The sequence below is a fragment of the Bidens hawaiensis genome, unplaced genomic scaffold, assembly GCF_021521415.1.
Source record: "Bidens hawaiensis isolate Kalapana, Puna unplaced genomic scaffold, B.hawaiensis_p1.1 tig00030904_1, whole genome shotgun sequence".
NCBI classification, from domain to species: Eukaryota; Viridiplantae; Streptophyta; class Magnoliopsida; order Asterales; family Asteraceae; genus Bidens; species Bidens hawaiensis.
In genome coordinates, this window is record NW_027505199.1 from 41,287 (window position 1) to 63,181 (window position 21,895).

At 34.3% G+C, this 21,895-nt stretch overlaps 1 pseudogene; it reads left to right on the forward strand.

Moving 5' to 3' along the window:
• Positions 1-580: 580 nt before the first annotated feature.
• LOC143611392 (protein LATERAL BRANCHING OXIDOREDUCTASE 1-like) lies at positions 581-5,404 on the forward strand (annotated as a pseudogene).
• Positions 5,405-21,895: the final 16,491 nt, after the last annotated feature.

A 21,895-nucleotide genomic window follows, 5' to 3' on the forward strand; every position in this document is an offset into this window, starting at 1 on the left:
GTCGTATATACGTATGTATTAGTGTGAATATGTTTGATTCTATCTCAAAGTTTCTTGGCGATGGTTAATGTTATGGACACACAAAAAATGTTATTAACATACTTGGATGAAGATGAAATGTTAAATAGAACTTGTACATAGATGCGTGTGTACATGTATGTATGTAGGTCGAATATATGTATGTACTATACGATGAATATTTTAAAAAGTGGGTAATGATTGAGAATCTTTGTCTAGCTTGCAAAATCACAAAAAAGTTGATAATGGTAATTGTTGGTGATCATAAAATCAGCCGGTTTTGCGGAAACGGTGATTTCAGGTATGTAAAAATGGTTTTTGCAGAAACGGTGATTTCGGATATGTGAAAATGTGTTTACGTGAGATTTAAAAAATCTGGAAAGATACATTTAAGGATGATAATTTACTAGAAAAACAACTATTTTTACATGAAAAATCTGGAAAGATATACATTTAAGGATGATAATTGGACGACTTTATAAATAAGTTTTATGCCCAAAACGAAGGTCCAAAACGAAATATTCTTGCTTTTAAAATCAAGGTTTTGCACAAGTCTTGCAGTATGGTGGAAATGGGAGGTATAATTTTGCAGTTTTCAAACTCAATACATGGTAAAGGTATGTCGTTTTATCCACTTACTGCTTTGGTTGCTGAGACCAAGGCGTGTGGGGCTCTAACCACCCTCACATTAGCCTCTAATATCACGTCATGTGACGCTTACTGGACATGGTCAATTTTGTTACTCACTAGAGCCCCCAATAGCTTGAAGGTGGTGTGGGGTCTTAGCCGTTAGCCCCCCTAATAGCTTATATAAACACTAAATCTGGTTGCTCACTCTCGCTAGCCACTCATTTAAGACCTAGCGCCCCCAATAGCTTGAAAGTGGTGTGGTGTTCGTGATTGAGTGAGTGGCTCACGCCCCCGTTAGAGCCCCCACTCACACCACTATACCCCTTAGAGGAAGAAGCAGGTTGCGTTAGTAGCATGCCAAGTTTAATAAAAGGTCTCCTAGAGGGTGCACTCTTCCTTCTGGAAATCCTTTTTAGACCTTCACCTCGCCACCTCCACGGGCAGGAAAAAAAAATTTCGCCGTGAGCGCAAATGACTAAAATTCGGTTCTAGTTTTCTTTTTAATTCTTGAAAATATATATCCATACTAATTATCATGTGATTTGTTTCATTTTTAACAACAAAACCCCTCACTACCTATTATGTGAGGTTATATTTACTAACTCTCCTAAATTTATGTTAAATATAAACAGAAGATCACATGGGATCGTCATCCCCAAATCGATCTGCACTTTCAACTTGTTTCCGCAAATTTTTTCACCGATATCTCAAAGTATAGCTTTATTTTGTGGGTTTTTTTTCAGCGATCAAAGTACAGATTCTTGAAAACAAGGTTCACGAAGAATCCGCACTTTGATCGCTTAAAAACCCACAAAAGTAAAGCTATACTTTGAAAGGTCGGTGAAAAAATGTGCAAATCAGTTTGTATTTGGGTAGGATGGGGAGATGGTCGCATCTGGTCTTCTATCTATATTTAACACAAATTTGGAGACTTATTAAAATACCTTCATGTGATAGGCACGTGAAGGATTTTGCTGTAAAAAGTTAACGCCGTTAAGGCTTAAACCCTAATGGTGTTATAAAAATTAAACCTTAAGTCCCAAACATATTATATGAAACTATTAGACTGCAAACCTGTTACTCTTTGTAAATCACGGTACTACTAAGGGTGGTGGCAATGGTTAGATGTGTGGTATACATACTCACACTCACACATAATCAGATAATGACACCTCATACCCTTCAAACTACCTTCACAAACTACATACACAAACTACCCACACTAGTGTCATCACTCACTCAAACTACCCACACAACCCATACCCCATAATTTTGACCATTACACACACAACCCACAACTACCCGCCCAACTACCACTACCCACTTGCTTACCCGTTCTCCACGTACTTATAAACGAGAGATCATAGTGACTCGTGAGGTAAAAGCTTGTTTTAAAGGTTTTACAGCCTCCGAGTTAGAAACTCTAGTTCCTTCGGCGCAAGAACAAGTGAAGAATGATGTTAACCGGGGTCACTCAACTGTTGATTACAAGACTGTGAAACAAAAAGACGATCACACCGTAACCGTTGACCGTGAAGAGGAAACGAAAGTTGTGAATGAAGAACAAGCTGGGGGAGTCCACGTAACCGGCTACGCTAAGGTTGCTACCATAGTTGTAAAGGTTTTCGAATAATATAATTAGGCTGCATATATCTTTGGTTTAGTATTTAATATCTAGTCTAATTTACGTATTGTTTTCATAATCTGTTGGTGACACTAGAAACATCTAGCTAGCTAGTTTGGGACAATTAATAGTTTTGTACGTACCAACTATTAATAATAATAATAATTTTAATTTCTGAAAATAGCCAAATGTAAGAGGACTTTGAACATTGTGTAACACTTGTAATTTTATCGTTATATAATCGTCACGAAATCGTTATGAAATCGTTACCATGAAATTTTCTAGTAAGTTCGTTACATTCGTTATCTACCGCCTACCTCCACCACACGTCACCACCGACATCGCCTTCTCCACCATCACCACCTCCCTCCACCGTCCACAACCACACCACCTCTATCCACCATTATTTTTTTTAATTATTATCATTAGTCTTATTACTATTTCAAATAATACGGGGTAATAACCTAGTTTTAGTATATAATATCATATCACTTTCAAATTCAAACAATAAATAATGTACGAAAGCTTCAAAGCCAGACATGTTGATAAATATAAGGAGAAAAAACTTGTCTGAAATAAATAAAAGTGAGTGTGAATGGATAACGGTTTTATTGTATTATATATCAATCAATCATGCCTAGTAAAATCCCGTCAAATAGCATTGCTTGTGACAGGGTCTGGGGAGGGTGTGATGCCAAAGCACTATCCTAAAGGACAGATGGGCTGTATCCCGAGAGACCCTCACCCTCCGCTCTATATTACATATGTATATATTTATTAAACGACAGTCTTTATTTATCATCCTTTAAAACGTGTGTAACCATTAACCCATAACCTTTTATTTGTAAGAGTCTTTCGTACAACTCTCTGAATCCTAACTCCAAACAACACAAAGTTGGTGCACCTAAAACTTGTCACGTGAGAAGTAAATTAAACGAGCCGAGCTCGAGCTCGATAAGAAAACGAGCCGAGCTCGAGCCAGCTCGATTAAGTTCGAGCTCGAGCACAATCTGGCTCGACTCGACTCTGCTCGCTTACAGCCCTAACTGAACCAACCATGCACACCCTTAATGTGCTGGATCAAACGATTCTTAACATAACTTAAGCACGTTTACTAATAATTTCGTTTATCGTAAGCTACTACATGAATTTGAACTATGATGTGATAATGTGATAATCTCTTGCTTGCAGTTAATAGGTCATGAAGTGTGTGATGAGTCTGTAAAATTATGCACAGCAAATTTCAAGAGTTCTTCGATTTGTCCTCTGAGGAGAAGAAGGTCTATGCTCAACAACCTGGAAGTCTAGAAGGCTATGGTCAAGCATTTGTGATCTCTGAGGATCAAAAGCTGGAATGGTGTGATATGATCTTCCTCAAGGCTATTCCGACTCATGCCCGAAAGTTGAAGTTTTGGCCTCATCATTTCAGGTAACTAGGGGCGTGCATGGGTTAGTTTCGGTCGGTTTAGGAGTCAAACCAAAAACTGTAAATTTGGTTTTTTGGTTTTCACAGTGGGTTTGGTTTTACCATTTGGGCCTATTTTTTAGTGGCTAAAGGGTATAAAAGTTTTCGGCCAAAAAAAAAATACTCAAAATAATGAATTTGGACCTGATATCTTGGGCCTATTTTTTGTTAATTAATGATTGATTGCTTATTACGCGTTTGGAACTAAAAATTTTGGGGCTACACCAGTTATTATTACTAAAAATCGGGTTTTTTTGAGTCTTTTTAGGGCTGTAAATGAACCGAATGTTTAGTGAACAATTTGTGAAACATTTGGCAAGAAGTTTGTTTATGTTTGTTTATCAAACGAACGAACACGGAAACTTTTTTCTTCTGTTCGTTAGTTAAAGTTTGTTTAAGCTCATCCGTTTACGTTCGTTAATGTATTCATTTAATTTTCTTTGGCCCATTACAACTTAGTTTAATTTTAACAACTTTTTAGTCTCAAGTCTCAACACATTGTTTAACGAATGAACACAAACATGTTCGTTTTCTTAACGAACGAACATGAACAAAGAAACCCCGTTCATTTAATTGTTCGTGCTCGATTGTTAGTTCGGTTAAAGTTAAGCAAGGAACACGAACATGCTCCGTTCATGTCCGTTCGGTTTAAACTAGTCTTTTTGGTTGTTCGATTCAGTTTTTTTTTTTTTAGTTTTGTTAATAGCAAAACCGAAACATAACCAAAAAATCGGTTTTTAAAAAAACATAAAATCAAATGTCGGTTTTTATTGGGTTTGGTTATGTCAAATATCCCGGTTACAATTCAGTTATATCGGTAACAGTATTCTATCTTAAAGCTCAACCAGTCACCTTTTATGTCGTTTTTGACAATTATTAACTTTTGGGTTGTTTTAAACCAGGGAAGAATTAGATACATACTCGAATCACATGAAGAACATCGCGGTTTCAATAATCGGGTTCATAGCAATGGCTTTAGGACTCGATGCAAACCGTTTCCGTGAATCTTTTGAAGTCGGAAGCTATGATGTGAGGATGAACTGCTACCCGCCTTGTCCCGAGCCTAAAAAAGTTATCGGTATATCATCTCATGCAGATATATCAGCGATCACACTCTTGACTGATTGTGGTTGCATCCCAGGCTTGCAAGTTTTGAAAGACGATCAATGGGTGTTTGTTCAGCCTATGACCAATGGCGTCGTCGTAAACATTGGCATCATAATGGAGGTAGTAACATTATACTTTACTTTCACTTAGAATGTTATGTTTTAACTTTTAAGTTAAATTTTATATAAATTGGTAGGTTGTGAGTAATGGGATATATAAAGCTCCTTATCATAGAGCATTGGTAAATAATAAGAAAGATAGGTTTTCAGTGGTGACATTTTGTTATCCTGGTAAAGAGTTTGAAGTCAAGCCGGATGAACAGCTGATAAACTCAGACTCGGTGGCTCTATACAAATCGTTTACGTATGATGGTTATATGCAAAGCTTCTATGACCGCGATAAACTCAGTGATGACGGAGTTCCGTTCGTTGATACCTTGAAAATATGAGTTTAAAGAAAGACTTCAATTCCTGTAAGTTGGTCTTATATTGTAACTTCATGTTTCTGCAATACACAATCTATGAATCAAATGTGGAGCTAAAGTACAAAATAAAAGAATATTCTTCATAAGAAAATTAATATATTATTGAATGAGTCTATATATGAGTCTGCTAACTCCGTATCATAATTAGTGCTCTATGAAAATTTTGTTCTTCGATCGATTATAATATGCAGCCCCGTGTAAAACTATTTGTGGAAATTTTGTTCTTAATTTCAACTCACATCAGCCAATAAAACCAGTAATCAACCTAAAAGGTTATCAACCATACGCGTCACAACTCAAAACGCAACAACCAAAAGCAATTACGATAACAAATCCGATACTAACTAAAATGCAGCCCATCCAGGAGGCAGGGCCACCTCCGCCTTGAAATCTTCTGGAAACGCCTGCCATGAGTTCTGATCCGGGCTTGAACAACTCTTGTTGACCAATCCCTGTGCCCATTTTACATTTGACCCGTTAGATATGAACCATAAACCAAACCAAACCAAACCGACCCGTTACAATATTTATATATGACTAACTGTGGTTGGATTCCAGGTGTTGTGCTAGAAGCAAGAGCTTTGTTTAATCCCCTGTAGTTGTTGTCTTTGTGATCTGCATATTGGGGTTAAATTTTCATACTCGGAATTCATTTCGCTTTTCTCCAAATTAGCCATCTTTAGCTCTTCTTTTAACCGTTTTGACAATTATTAACTTTTGGGTTGTTTTAACCGTTACACATCAGGTATCCAGTTATCACCAATTCTTGGCTCTTTGTATCTTAAATGTTGACTTTTAAAGTCAAAACTGATCATGTTTAAATGCCAAATTAATATGGATTGTATTTCAAAATTGACATTAACATGTTTCCATTCACAGATTTTTTAAATAAGATCAATCTAAGTGGTAATTTTTTTATAAACTTCAAGAAATTCATATCAAATTTGAGTCTTGAAATTCATATAGTTGACCCGACAGTCAAAACAGTTAATCTTATCACAAAGATATCCATGCAAATGAAAGAAACTCTACAATCGAATCATCGTTTATTAAAGAATTCATCCACATCCAAGATTACACATCGTGCTAACTATATTGAAGATTACACGATTACACATCCACTTCCAAACACAAACAATTGCTTCATTCGCCATCAACCTCTTTCAACAATTCAGCAAGCCTCTTCATGGCGGCTCCGCCATGCTCCTGGATCCACTGGATAGCACGTGGACCATGCTTCTTCGCAGCATCAACCACTAGCCAGAAGCCGGCTTTACCCGCTTCCTTCCAAAAAGCGCGCTCTGCCTCTTCAAACCCGTTTACCTCCTTCTTGGGATCAACAATGTGAGGAGCTTCAGGATCAGTTGGGGTCTCAGTTTTGGGGGTTTCAGTCGTGGAATGAGTTTCAGAATCAGTCCGGTTCTCGGTTTTGGGGGTTTCAGTGGTGGAATGATCATCAACAACCGGGGCTTGGGGGGGGTTCAGGAGTAGTGGTTGAAGTTTCAGGGGTTACACATTCATCATCAACAACTGGGTTTGGAACTTTTGGGGGATCAGAAGTTTTGTTTTCTGGGGGGTTTGAATCGATGGTTAACGCAGCAGCTTCTTCTTATATGGGTTTCTTGGAGTTTGAATCAATTTCTATCTTCTTCTTCTTAATAAATTCTTGGATTTTGCTCCTCAATCTCACCCACTTCGACGACATTATGATTGATTACGGTGGTAGTATATGCGGTGGTGATGAATTGGTTGTTGTGATTAGTTTGAATTTCTGTTACAAACAAATTTTGCTACTTTATATAATGGTTACTAACAGATACGTACAAAATTAGTTTGACAGTCCTTTTCTTTTTTTCTTCCCCCCCCCCCCCTAATATATCACCGTTATTTGTGATTCAAACTCCAAGAAACCCATGGAAGAAGAAGCTGCTGCGTTAACCATCGATTCAAACCCCCCAGAAAACAAGAACCCAACTTCTGATCCCCCAAAAGTTCCAAACCCAGTTGTTGATGATGAATGTGTAACCCCTGAAACTTCAACCACTACTCCTGAACCCCCCCAAGCCCCGGTTGTTGATGATCATTCCACCACTGAAACCCCCAAACCTGAGAACCGGACTGATTCTGAAACTCATTCCACGACTGAAACCCCCAAAACTGAGACCCCAACTGATCCTGAAGCTCCTCACATTGTTGATCCCAAGAAGGAGGTAAACGGGTTTGAAGAGACAGGGCGCGCTTTTTGGAAGGAAGCGGGTAAAGCCGGCTTCTGGCTAGTGGTTGATGCTGCGAAGAAGCATGGTCCACCTGCTATCCAGTGGATCCAGGAGCATGGCGGAGCCACCATGAAGAGGCTTGCTGAATTGTTGAAAGAGGTTGATGGCGAATGAAGCAATTGTTTGTGTTTGGAAGTGGATGTGTAATCGTGTAATCTTCAATATAGTTAGCACGATGTGTAATCTTGGATGTGGATGAATTCTTTAATAAACGATGATTCGATTGTAGAGTTTCTTTCATTTGCATGGATATCTTTGTGATAAGATTAACTGTTTTGACTGTCGGGTCAACTATATGAATTTCAAGACTCAAATTTGATATGAATTTCTTGAAGTTTATAAAAAAATTACCACTTAGATTGATCTTATTTAAAAAATCTGTGAATGGAAACATGTTAATGTCAATTTTGAAATACAATCCATATTAATTTGGCATTTAAACATGATCAGTTTTGACTTTAAAAGTCAACATTTAAGATACAAAGAGCCAAGAATTGGTGATAACTGGATACCTGATGTGTACAAAATTGCGTCTTTCACAGTCCCTGAACATGTTAACAGTCCAACTAGTCTTTGACCTAATCTTGTCCTGCACCGTGGAAAAGCTAATTTGATCTCTTGAAGTAAACCGGTCAACTTCATTGAACCATAGATATGTAAAAAGATTGGATATCCGAGTGTGTTTTCTTATTACCTCACAGCCTTCAGGCACATCCGCAGCAACTCAACCATGTTAAAGTATCGGAATCAGATAATTCGCCATTGCTGTTTTGACCCTAAATAATGTGAATCATTATCATTTTTACCCAGATAATTTAAACAGGTTATAGCATAGTTCATAAGCTGATATGCATATCCAAACATGGTCTAATTATTGAGTTTTAAAAAATATATTTATATATATATATATATTTGATTATGTGGTTATTACAACTTCAAGAAGAAGAAGAAGCACATCCAAATCCAATATTCTACAAACTGGTTTCATTAAACTGATTATATGTATCTTATTATTAAGTATCACAAAATCAGTTTCAGAATGCACATCCTAATTCAATATTCTACAAACTGGTTTCATTAAACTGATTATATGTATCTTATTATTAAGTATCACAAAATCAGTTTCAGAATGCACATCCTAATTCAATATTCTACAAACTGGTTTCATTAAACTGATTATATGTATCCTATTATTAAGTATCACAAAATCAGTTTCAGAATGCACATCCTAATTCAATATTCTACAAACTGGTTTCATTAAACTGATTATATGTATCTTATTATTAAGTATCACAAAATCAGTTTCAGAATGCACATCCAAACACCCTCTATATGACCAGTGAATCTATTGAAATTAATAATCATACCCACAATGCACTTCCATTGATTCTCTTATATCATAAGATTCATATCTCAGCTTTGAAGAAGGATATCCACCAAAATCCGACCCACCAGATTCACTTTTAAATAAACTCTCATCATGGATGTAAGTTAGATTACGAAGCACTGGGAAATATGGTGGTAATTTTGGCATTAATGAAATAGCATCTTCGACAGGGAAGAGCACACTGGACACGCTAAAACATAAAAACAATCACATAATAACTAGTACGGACATATATTTTAAGATTGAAACTTAGTGATATGAGCTCACAGTGAGGGCCAGTTTTTTTTCTTGTCTGCTGATGAAGGTGGCAAGGTGAAGGTCTCACAAGGATTTTCGGGAGGAAGGGTGTACCCTGTGAAATAAGCAGGTGGTGGACGAGGGCTGGTGGCAGTAGGTGGTGGCGGACGGGATACAACTTTCCCATCATCGTATAATGCGATCTTCGTCTGCTCCCACCACCACCCATCATTTACCATCACCACCGTCCACCACCACCACCACCACCGTCCACCGTCTACCACCGCCCACCATCCGCCACCACCACTGCCCATCACTTACCACCATTGTCTACCACCACCGTTCACCACCACCACCTACCATCATCGTCTAATGCGATCTTCGTTTGCTCGCTCATTGAAGCAGAACTTAACTTCTGATCTCTTATTTCATCAATACCTGGTGAAAATCTTATAGATGAATGGTTCTTCTGGTTGATATCACCTTCAAAATTGCCCAAAGAGGAACTAATTATTGATAAGAAAATAAACAAGTTTATCCACATAGTATTTACTGATCTATTATGGGCTAACAATTATAACTAGTACTATACCCGTCCCAGTCCGGGTAACGTAATGTACTATAAAAAAACTATAAAATAATATTTCTTTATTTTGTCAGTTATGTATTCCAAAACAACAATTCTGAAATTCAAAATTAACCAAAACTGAACCAAAGTAACTTAAAACTAACAGAAGTACGAAAATACTGTGGTTTAAACTAATAAACATGAAAAGTGCTAAATGCATGATGCAAACTCAAACCACATATTAACTCTAACAATGTCCCACTCAGGGTCAACCCATCTTGTAACTACCAGCTTTAAACAACTATCATTTTCGACTCATTACCCAACTCAACCCAACCACATGATCCGTTATGGGCATTACCAAACACACCTCCACCACCTGTTATCCAAAAAGAACAATGCAACGATGGTGATATTTGGGCCGTGTTGGTCGGTTTTGGGCTAAAACTGACCACAAAACAGGAACTTCGGTTTGAGTTTTTGAAAACAATTCAGTTTCATTTTTTTCGGTTTTTTGTTTGGGTTCGGTTTTGGTTTTGCAATTTGGGCTTCAAAATTTTGGGCCTAAATAAAACATTGGTAGGGTGCAAACGAGCCAAGTCGCTCACGAGCTACTCAAGTGTGGATCGATTAAAAGCTCAAAAAAAGCCAAGCCGAGCTTTTTCGAGCTCGAGCCTCAAATAAAGCTCGTTTAGTTATTGAGCCCGAGCTTGAGCGCACTAGCGGATCTTAGCCGAGGTCAGGCCGAGCCACCCAGCTTTTTCACTTAATACTGTAATTTTTCCTAAAAAAAATTGTATGTATAAGGTCCGGCCCATCCATATTATTTGTTCAAGATCGAGCCTGGTGTATTTTTTCGTTTTTACCTAATTTGGACCTCCATATATTAAGGCTTCACGCTATGGGCGCCTTTGGCGCCAAACACCGCAGAGGGGCGCGAATGGTTGGGGGCGGCCTTGGAACGACTGGCGCCATTGAGGAATAATGGTGGGCCCTCTCTCTCACCATCTCTCACACACACATACATACATATGTATGTGTGTAATGGGGCGCCCAAGGAGCTTTAAACAACAGCGGGGCGTAATAGGTTGGGGCTTCGACGCGCCAAGTGCTCAAGTGGCACCGTGGAGGGGCTTCGATCATAGAGAACAGCGTAATGATACATTGTGCAGCCGAGCTCGAGTCGAGCTTAGGCTTGGTTAGGGTTTTATCTCAAAATGTATAAAATTAAATAAGTTGAATAAGATGGTTTGAATGATGTAATAAATTTATAATAAAAATGAGTAAAAGGAATGAATACGTAACGTAGATGGATTAAAAGTGTTGGCATTGTCAAAATGTACATATGAACATCAAGAGACTGTAAGTAATCGAAATCACATTAATTATTATTATTATTATTACCTTGAATTGAATGAAAAATGATGAAGCTGCGATAGAGATCGGAGATCTACGGAATGAATGGAAGGTGTTGGTTCTTGGTTTAGTTTGGTTTGTGATCCGAGATCAACAGTAAGATGATTGATATATTAGATTATCTATATTTGATTGATATATTAGATTATCTATACGCCCTGCTTGCGGTGCGCGCATATAATGTATATATATGTGTGTGAACCCTCGGGTGGGCAAAAGTAAAAATTGCACTAATTTTGACGTTATTTTACTAATCTCGTGAAAATAAACGTTAAAAGTGACGGAAGGTTAATCAGCCATCATGTGGTGGCGTTGATAGCCGAAAGACAAGGGCACATGCACCAATCAGCCGGTGTCCCGATGATTGAGTGCTATGTGCCTTATGTCCAAGGCTTGATGCAAAACTACTATCGAGCCGGGGGTCTCACCGGAAGCAGCCTCTCTATCCCTATGTGATAGAGGTAAGGCTGTCTACATCTTACCCTCCTCAGACCCTACCATAGCATTGCTATTGGTGGGATATACTGAGTACGATGATGATGATGGGGTGTGGGGAGGGATAAGTTGAGTTGTAAGAACTTTGAAAACTCATTTTATGACTATAAATTTAATTAAATGTTTGGTTTTTTTTTGTTGTGATTAATTTAGAGTTTAAAATTGAGAGAGGAGAGAGAATGAAATAATATTTAATGAGTAAAGGGTATTTAGGTAAAAGATGCATTCACCTTTTTCAAATTTCAATAAAAACACAAATAAATTCTTTTAAAATCACATTTTTTATGTTATAAAAACCATATCAAGATTGGTAAATAATAAAAATAAACCATATTTTTTATGAATCGTATTAAAACTTATTACGATATTAAACATATTTAAAAACTTGTAATTGATAATAAATTCTGATTTATTTATAGAAAAATGACAATTATACAAATTTGCTTTTTAAAACAAAGTTACCGGAAAAATACAAATAAAAAAAATACCTAAAAACTCTTTCATTAATGTTTTATCTCTACATTAATTACACAAATTACAAAACCACGAAACACATAAATACACAAACTACACACATTACTTAAACTACACATGTAAGGAATTACATACACAAACATGTAATTACTTACACCACACAAATTACATAAATTATCGATATTTACACAAAGTACATAAATTACCTCAACTACACAAATTACCTAAATTGAATCTACACCAGTTACACAAATTACCGTACCACAAAATACATAAATTACCAATTGCATATACTACACAAGGTACATAAATTACACAACACAAAATACACATATTACACAAAATACACAAAATACTCAAATTACCCCAAATTGAACCTCACATCACAATATTTAATTAACCGAAAACTAAATAACTATCGTATAATGAATTCTATATAAATTGTGTAATGAAATTTAATTGAGTAATTAGTAATAATCAAACTTTATGTATCTGTTATTATTTTTTCAATTTTAATAAAATTCATAAAAAGAACGTTAACACACAAGCATAAAATTAAACATGAATACATAAAAGTAGAATATCTGTTCAGGCCCACATATCCATCTCAACACAAAAGAAACCGCTTGAATTTCTATTAAATTGTAAAAGAGTATTTATATGCATTTAAGTTGATAAATACGATAACTTATAAACACAAAAAATATATCAATAAAAAAAGTTGGAGTTTATTTAAAACTTGTGTGCTGTAAAGTTAAAAGGCACACAAAATTTAGGAAAAAAATAATATTAAAAGTCACTTATTTGTAAAACAAAGAGATTTGGGCGAATTATCTTAACGAAAGCTTTCTTTTTTGGCCCTCGTGTGAGGGTTGTCATAACTTGTGTCTATCCGCTATTAAATGACTTCACTTAATAGAGTCCTCAGACTGACTCTACTTAATCAGTGTTTTCGAACATCACTTTCTTATTCAATTTCTCCGAAATAAGATAAGAGGGACGTGCTCGAGATTGCATTCTTGCTTTTGGGCTGAGCGCCTTTTTCAAGGAAATAGAGAATAGCGGGAACGTTTAAATAAGTTTGATTCTTGATAGGATCATAAAAACCCACTTTCCGAAGATCTCTTCCTTCTCTTCGGGATCGAACATCAATTGCAACTATTCGATAGACGACTCATCGGGATAGATGTAGATGAAAAAGAAACCCCCCCTAGAACCGTATAAGAAGCTTTCTCCTCGTACGGCTCGAGAAAAAATGATTAGAAGTTTTGTCTATGGATAAAATTATAATAAATAGGAAAGGACTCCATAAAAAAATTAGTCTATAATTTAACTCATAGTCATTTTTTTTTAGCTTTCTTCCTGAAAAAAAATCATTTGTACTCATAACTCAAGTTCAAGAATTCTAAAATATCTTTAAAATATCTTAAAGATATTAATCTTTTTATTTTTTGAGTGGTCTTTAACCCTCCCTTTTTCGTCTCGTTTAAAACTGCACTAGCGATTGGCACATAGGGGAGTGGTTGCCCGGCTTTCTCGGCCTGGTATCCTGCACCTCGCGTTCATGATATCTACATCCAACTGTGCCCCGGAGACACGGTCGAAGCACGCCCGCCCAGTGTGCTTCTTTCACGACATGCTCTGGTCCCGGGTGTCTTCCAATGGTCTTCTAGCGTTAGAAGAAGTCGTGTCCGTCCCGGACATCTGCAACGCCCTTCCCGCTTTACTTTTTTTAATCTGGGGTGAAGGAAAAGACTGACCCCTTCGGTGACTTTCGCGGTCGCCCTCACTGAACCGACTTGAATCTGAACTACGATTTAGATCAAGTCGGTAGTCATATCTTGTTTTAAACTGTAAAGCCCGTATAATTTATTAAAACCGTCCAACATGGTGTACTTACGTATAACAAGTAATCCATTTTTTTAAAATTTGTTGACATTTGTTTACTCAAATTATCTATCTCATAAATCAACTTATATTTGAGAAAAAATTAATGAGGAAAGAGAAATTGAATGATGATGATTTAATTATTGAAGAAAGATAAATAAAATGAAAGACAAAAATGCCCTTATAATATTTTAAATGAATGATGATGTGTTTTAATTTGGTCTATACATTAAATTCTTAATTTCTTACAACTCAAGATAGTTCTTGAATGAAATCAATCCTAGGGGGTGTTTGGTTTTCTTATTTTTACCTCTTTATAACTTATTCACTTTTATAGATTAAAATAGTGTTTAGGTAATTTAACTTATTAAACATTTTAAAGAAAGAAAAAAATGAGTTTTCATAAGTTAGGATTTTTAACTTATGGAAAACTCCTTACATAAGGTATAAGGAGGTGTAAATAAGGAATCCCAAACATGCCCGTAAGTGGATCTGAAACACACGGACTCCTTAAAACAAACAAAGTAACAAACAAACAAGGTTAGAGATAGATAGTCCATTATCTATAGTGTTTCTTTAGTACTAGTTTAAATAAACGTATAACACGTTTTCTATTTCTTAGCCTTATTTTTAACCAACTGTTAGTAAGGCTCAAGAAATCTAACCATGTCGGTTAGAGGTGTTAATGATGTTAATTCGTTGACTAGTTTGGTGGTAGAACACTATATTACCTCGAGATTTAAAACATATTTCTTATGACATAATATGTTGTTACGTGTGTTTATATTTGACGGTTTATAGGTAAAGTTGTGAGTTAAAACGTAACATGTTTTTACCATTGTAAACTAAAACTAACGATGAGTTTATAATCAAGTATTTACAAAACAATCAATTAAACACACGGTCAAACGAAGAATTTCTTTTATAACAGTTATGTGTTTATCATCTATCAAATGTTACAAACTTTTGTAATCATTTACTTAGAATCTAGAACGAAAATGAGTGATTCTCTCTTGGACATCGATCATGCAATCGTCAATCTTTGACTTAGTGATATGTGACATTCATCGACAAGCTTTTCGTAATATACCATTGTTGACATCATGAAAGGTTCCAAGTAACTTGTATATTCTTTGAACTACCTTTCAACACACAAGAAACCACATCGCCAATATGGACTTTGGATCATATAAACTTTGAAGTTAGCAACAAGTTAGGCTCGATAGCAACTTGGAGTAGAGGTGAAAAATCATGTTTTTTTAATACCCGATTCCAGGTATGATCGGATAGAAAAATCAGGTATTGATAATACCAACAGCCTACGTTGAAAGACCATAATGGGACCTAGTTTTTCCCAAAAAAAGAAAAGAGTTTATGGGCCTATATCATCCGGTACTGGACTACTGGTAGGATACTAGGATATAAGTCAAAAATCACTCATGTTTAAAAATTAATAAAATTCAAACCATTCTTTAAAATTTGACCAAGCATGCGAACAACCACCACCCCCCCCCCCCCCCACACACACACACACACAAGTGACAACTTTAAAACTTTTGCCAAGCAAATCACCCATACAAGCGGATAAACACGATTTAACCAATCAGTTACAGTTTCTAATAACCGGTCGGCTTATTTTCACTTTAATTCTATAAATAAACCAAACTGATTGATTGAGTCAAACATATTATGAAAGCAGACTTTCTTATGGCCTGGCTAGATGTTTATGGGCTTTTGGAGTTTAGGGTATAAGTTATATGTGTATATGACAGTTGTAAGTAATCCTTAATGAAAGTGTTTTTCCTCTCCTAATTTTCTCTAGTTTATTTCAAAACAATCATCTTATAGAAAAACTTTGTAAGTGACGTAAGAAAGAAAACTTTTAAATGTTCAGTATAAAGTATATATTTTCAGTTATGGAACCAATAACCGAATTGCTATGTAAAATAACTCATATATAATGTTATCCAAACCTTAAAAATAAAACCTTTGAACATACCTATGTCAAGAATTAAAATCATAAAAAGTACTAGTAACATGCACATTATATTATTTTTAATAACATTCACATACATCTAGGCTAAAAAAGACGTGGATATGGACTTGGAATGTAGTAAAGAAAGCAAAAGATCTCAAATCAAATAAAATCTAAAAGTCATACAATGCATTATAACTTTTTCATTATTTATATCAACATGCGCACTAGCCCCTTTTATATGGCAAAACCAATTATTTTATAAACTACATTGATTGATATTGAAATCATGACCTTTTTCATAACCCGTCGGACTTGGTTAAGTAAATATTTTTAATAATCTAAATATATAACCTAATAAATATTACATAAAAAAAGTTTATGGTGGGCCAAGCTTATTTTCCCTAAGAGCCCACATTCCCACACTAAGCCTCATTATTCAACTAAACAATAATAGTAATATATTAAATATAAACATTTACACTTTTTTTTGACTTTTCTTCTTCTTCTTCTTTGTTCTTTCATTTACAGTCCCGGACTGTCTACTGCCGGAAAAACGTGGAGCTTCTTTTCTTTTTTCTAACTTTGATGCTATATAGAATACAATCAAGAGGGTCAACTACACAAAATGAGCTCTTAATACTTTTGGCTAAGTACTCCGGTATACTAAAAATTCGGCACCCTCCCGTAGATCCGCCCCTGCGTATATTTTGCATTTATGCTTGTTATTAAATTTATTTACTTTAAAATACAAGTATTTAATAAAAAACAATTAGTTAGTTAATTGAATTATCCAAGTGCGAAATGATTAATTGGCTTTACATTCGTATAAATTATCAAAACAGTAGTATTACAACCGATAACACAATTTGTTTTGATTTTATATTTTTTAACAACTTTTGAAACTATCTTCAATACTTATGTGAGATACCAACCGTTCATGCTGATTTTGACGCTCTAGACCTGACTCACCTAAGAACACCATCAAGGAGAAACTCACCACCATGACCGTCTCCAAGAATCCCTTAAAATTTTGGGGCTTTGGACGAGCATAAAAAGGTCTCTAAAATCATATCTTTAATCATGTGATAAGTAATTTGACAATTTTACCAATTAAGTTTTATTTCTAAAGGCCAATGCGGACCAAAGGAAAATATAATAATTGTAATAATAAAAATGTTACTAAAATTGTCATTAAACACAAATGAAAGGTTTTTCCTATAAAACTAATAACACCAATAGCATGAATTAAACTTTATGACCTTTGATTCTACACACTAGCACTTTTTTCATTGCATCAACAAATCATTTTGTAGACTTATGTTTTAAAACAAATTATATATAAAACGTTAAAATATATTTTTTTTCTAATAATTATGGGCATCTTAGAAAAATGAGCATGGATCCGTCGCCCCCGCTATGCCCACCACTATAAGAAAACCTTCTTAAGTTACGTTTTAAACCTGAGATCTTAATATCTCGAGCCTCAATTATAAACCTCATGCTATCAGACCAGAAGCCAAAAGCCCAGAAGGCCAATTACGCCACTTCAAAGTTTTTTTAAAACAAAAGTATTAATGTTTATGAATCGGTAGTGTATGTATCATGGGGAAATAGTAGGCAAGTAGAATGAGAATAAATAGGTTGTTAGCCGGCAAAATAATCAAAGCAGGTGCACATCTTAATCTTCTTTTTCTATTGGATTTTTCTTAGGTCTAAATAATTGAATTCTTAACATGTTAATAGTAATGAGAAAAGAAGTAGAGCGGGTTCATATCTAATTTTTTATCTTTATACAATGATGGACCCGAGATTAAAACACATAAATAATTAAATTACCTAACGTATAAATAATTAGGGTGTTTTTTAAAATTTAATAGTTAATTAAAATTATAATAATTGTTCATTTGTTCTAGTTATAAAACTGTAAACTAATAATAATTATTTATTTATACATTTTCACATTTAAGTTGTTTGTAATTGATTATAACATTACACACATGCATGCATAGTTGTCCCTGATAATACAAAAAATATCTATGGCTTGATCGCTTGAGACATGTAGAAAAAGGGGTCCGGAAATACAAACAAAATAACTCGTATATAATTTAGATAATTGTGATGACAATAAACCAGATAAAAATGTTTTAGCACAATGATCTAATTAAAATATTTAAATAAAACATGAAGCACTTCTAGCATTTCTGAAAGCAAAGCTTTAGTTCAACTATTTGTAGTCCATATATTATGTGAGCGTACAACGTACGTAAGTAGTAAAGTGCCGGCTTTTTTGTTTCTTTGTAATTTTGTTAAATGTAAATGAGTGTTAGGTCTAAATCATTCAATTGGTTAATATAATCAAGACTCAAAGTGAGTTTAATTTTCAGATGGGCCTAAAAAATTGGTTCTTCAAATGAATGTATAACACTTTTATATTTTATACATGTGCATTGATAATTCAATAATATAGTATGGTAGACGGTTATGTTAATGTCTTGAGTGCCATACTTAAAAGAAAAGGTACGAGTGATCTATGTTCTTACGGTTTTTAACAAAATATTTATATACGCTACCGATGGCATAAATGGTATTATAAAAAGAAATTATATTTAAGTAAATATCAACAGCATTTTTTTAATATTTTTAAAGTATTTATAAGTTTTACCCTTAGGACATTGACCCTAAAAAAATACGTATAAATTCCGTAAAGAGAAACAACAATGTATAATGTAACACGAATAGTGGGAAATCATTGTACTTTATTCTCAAACCACCTTAAAACAGTTGGCATTCTCCATTAATTTCTGTTTGCTTTGGCTCTATAATTCCCAATCATTGTTTAAGCAATGTCATGAAGCAAAGTTATGCTTATACGTACACATATATACACACATACATTTATTGAGACTTTGGAGAACACTTCTATAAGTTTTAAAAACTTAGATCTTTTAATCCTTGTATATACAAAATATTATTGAAAAGAAAAAAAAAACATAAATTTTACTGATCCAGAAGCATCCATGGGTTGCAGGCGTGTAGATAAGGGAAGAACTCACACACTCTTAATCTCATAGACTATTCGTAGGTATTTTTCTAAAATACTTTTACAATCTCCTCTCATGAAGGCTTACTCAAATAGTGAAGTTGATTTCAAACATCGTTAAAATTTTTTTGTAAAAGTTCAACTTTAACTACAAAAGCTAATGAGTTTATGATTAAAATTATTGACTAAGCATCCTCATCAAATGCCGTATGACACAAGTTTCCTAGGACCACAAATGGCTGCCACATAAACTATAAGTGGATTTTGGAGACTGTGGATTTTGTAACTTGGTTGGACTAGGACTAATCGGGATCCCCATTATTAATATCTATCATAGTTTTGAATATTGGATTGGTACTTAAAACACAGACAAAATGATGTAACTCGGGTACAAGAGCATTCACATTAAATCCTCTATAATCACAAATTCTTTACTATAAATTTTTGGTATACATTCATGGTGGGTGGTTGTGATATAAAAGATGGAAAAGGTTTTTAGTTTACTATCTAATTTTGTTCATTTTCAATATCTTTGATTTTATATGAATATCTAATGTTTATTTTTTTCAGATTTATTGTATTAAACCTTTTAATTTTTAAGTTGCTAATTATGTTGTCTGGCTTTTAAACCAATACGATTAGATAAAACAAGCGGTTTAGTACTTGGGGTAGTTTCAAAACACCGGTATTTATCAAGTTGGTTTTTAACTTGGAGCTTTTAAGTTTTATACGTCTAAGTAATTAAGCGTTAATTATCAATATGCAAGATATTGATTTTATGCAAATATAAAAGTTTTAGCTCATCAAAAACTTTTGATGAAAAAAGAATGTAATTAACAATAACAAATAAATTGAAGGAAAAGAACAGGCTTTGAAGGAAAAGAGATCAAGATAGAAGAGTTAATTGGGGATATTAAGTCGCTTGGTTTTCTTTGGTTCAAATATATGACAAAAAATAGATTGTTAGTTTGGTTAAACTGGTGTAAATTTTCTTTCATGTCATTTTTGGAGTTGTTTTGGTGGGTGGCTTCTCTCCGGGTTGTGAAGGTGGCTTGTTTGTTAACGTTTCGCTTGTTTATAAAAGTTCACATTTCGTAAAAAAAATAATAATAAATATATTTTAATGTGATTAGCTGTATTTTTAAACTATAAATCATAAATATTATAATACAAATTCGTTTTGTTGGGTATCACCTAACTTTGATGAAGATGTTTGTGGACTAGAAAGTTATTGAGCGTGTCATTAACTTCATGGTTACGTTACAAATGCTCCATAATTCTAACCCTAGGTTGATCAAGATTTATTTAATATAACAATGTTATATGATAAAACATTGGGCTGGTAAATACTACTTTGATCAAGATTTATTTAATATAACAATGCTCCATAATTCTAACCCTAGCATTGTTTTCTTAAAAATATCATTAAAATATAATCATTCTAGTTTCAACTTCAATACTCGTAATTGTAAAAGACCAATGACTTCAAACCGTGTAAAACAGGTATCAACATTTTATTTTCAAAACAACATAGAGTTTAGTTTACAAAATCATTCATCATCTTAAAACATATACAAAATAGCTATATATACGTAAAGTATGCTTATTAAATACATTAGGGGTTGTTTGACAATATTGTGTTGAATCATTAAGAAGTCTGACTGATTAAAAAACATCTAAACCATTAAGTACATCTCTAAAACTCAACCATATGTTTCTTTCTAGTAAACCAAACAAACTCTACATTTGATCAATTCAGATGTAGACTCTTAATAAAGAGACTACCAAACATGTCATTTGAACTTGGTACTTAATTTATTTATAAAAAGTTGTTTCACTCATTAGAATTTTCATATATACAACCTCCCAAACACTTAATCATCAAAAATCTTGTATATCCAAGTGATTTGAATATATGAATACAAACATTACAACAATTATACATGTTAAGTGAGGGTTTATAGCCAAAGAAGATATAAAAAATACTAAGTAGTAATTTAGATTGCAAAAATGATTTTAGTTAATGGTCATGACGACAGGTAGACAGACAATGGTCCCTTTGTTGCTCAAAGAACTTTTGTTTTTATTGATCATTGCTCCAAGGAAAAATTTAGATCTTTATTGAAAGGTAATTCCCCTCAAATTAAGCAACCACTCTTTTGGAAGCTTAATGAGTAAATTCATTTCTAATTTCTAAAAGGACACTAAACTAATATAAGAGAAATATAATTAAGTTAAAAATATAGAGTTGAAGACCTTTTCTTGTTTTACACGGCTGCAAAAAGAGTATTGTCCAGGTACCCTGTACAGGATAACTCAGTAATAAAAGGTAAGCGTCAGCCGCCCCAACTCAGCTATATGAACACTTAAAGCGCCTCGAAGTATCTTCAGTTTAAGGGGAAATCCACCCATTCATAAATCCACTGCTGATAAAACCCGAACGCATTCGTAATTATACTGAAAATATGATCTAAATCATTCATTGAGCCATACATGCCAAGGATGATCGAATTTTACACTTTAAATAATTTTATAAACGGATGATATAAAAGGTGATAAGTATCGCCACGTAGGATTGGATTAAAGAGCCAACCAGTAGCCGTCACCAGCTGGCATCTAAGAGGACCATCGATGAACTTATGAAAAATCAAGAAAGCAACAATTAAATACCTAACTTATTTTACACAAATGTTGAGACTTCAATTTAAAACGTGTTTATCAATTTTGAATTTTTATGTACTTTCTTTTTAATAAAGAATATTTTATCACGCTGTTCCGAGTCGAACTAATCTTAAATCATAGTGGCCGC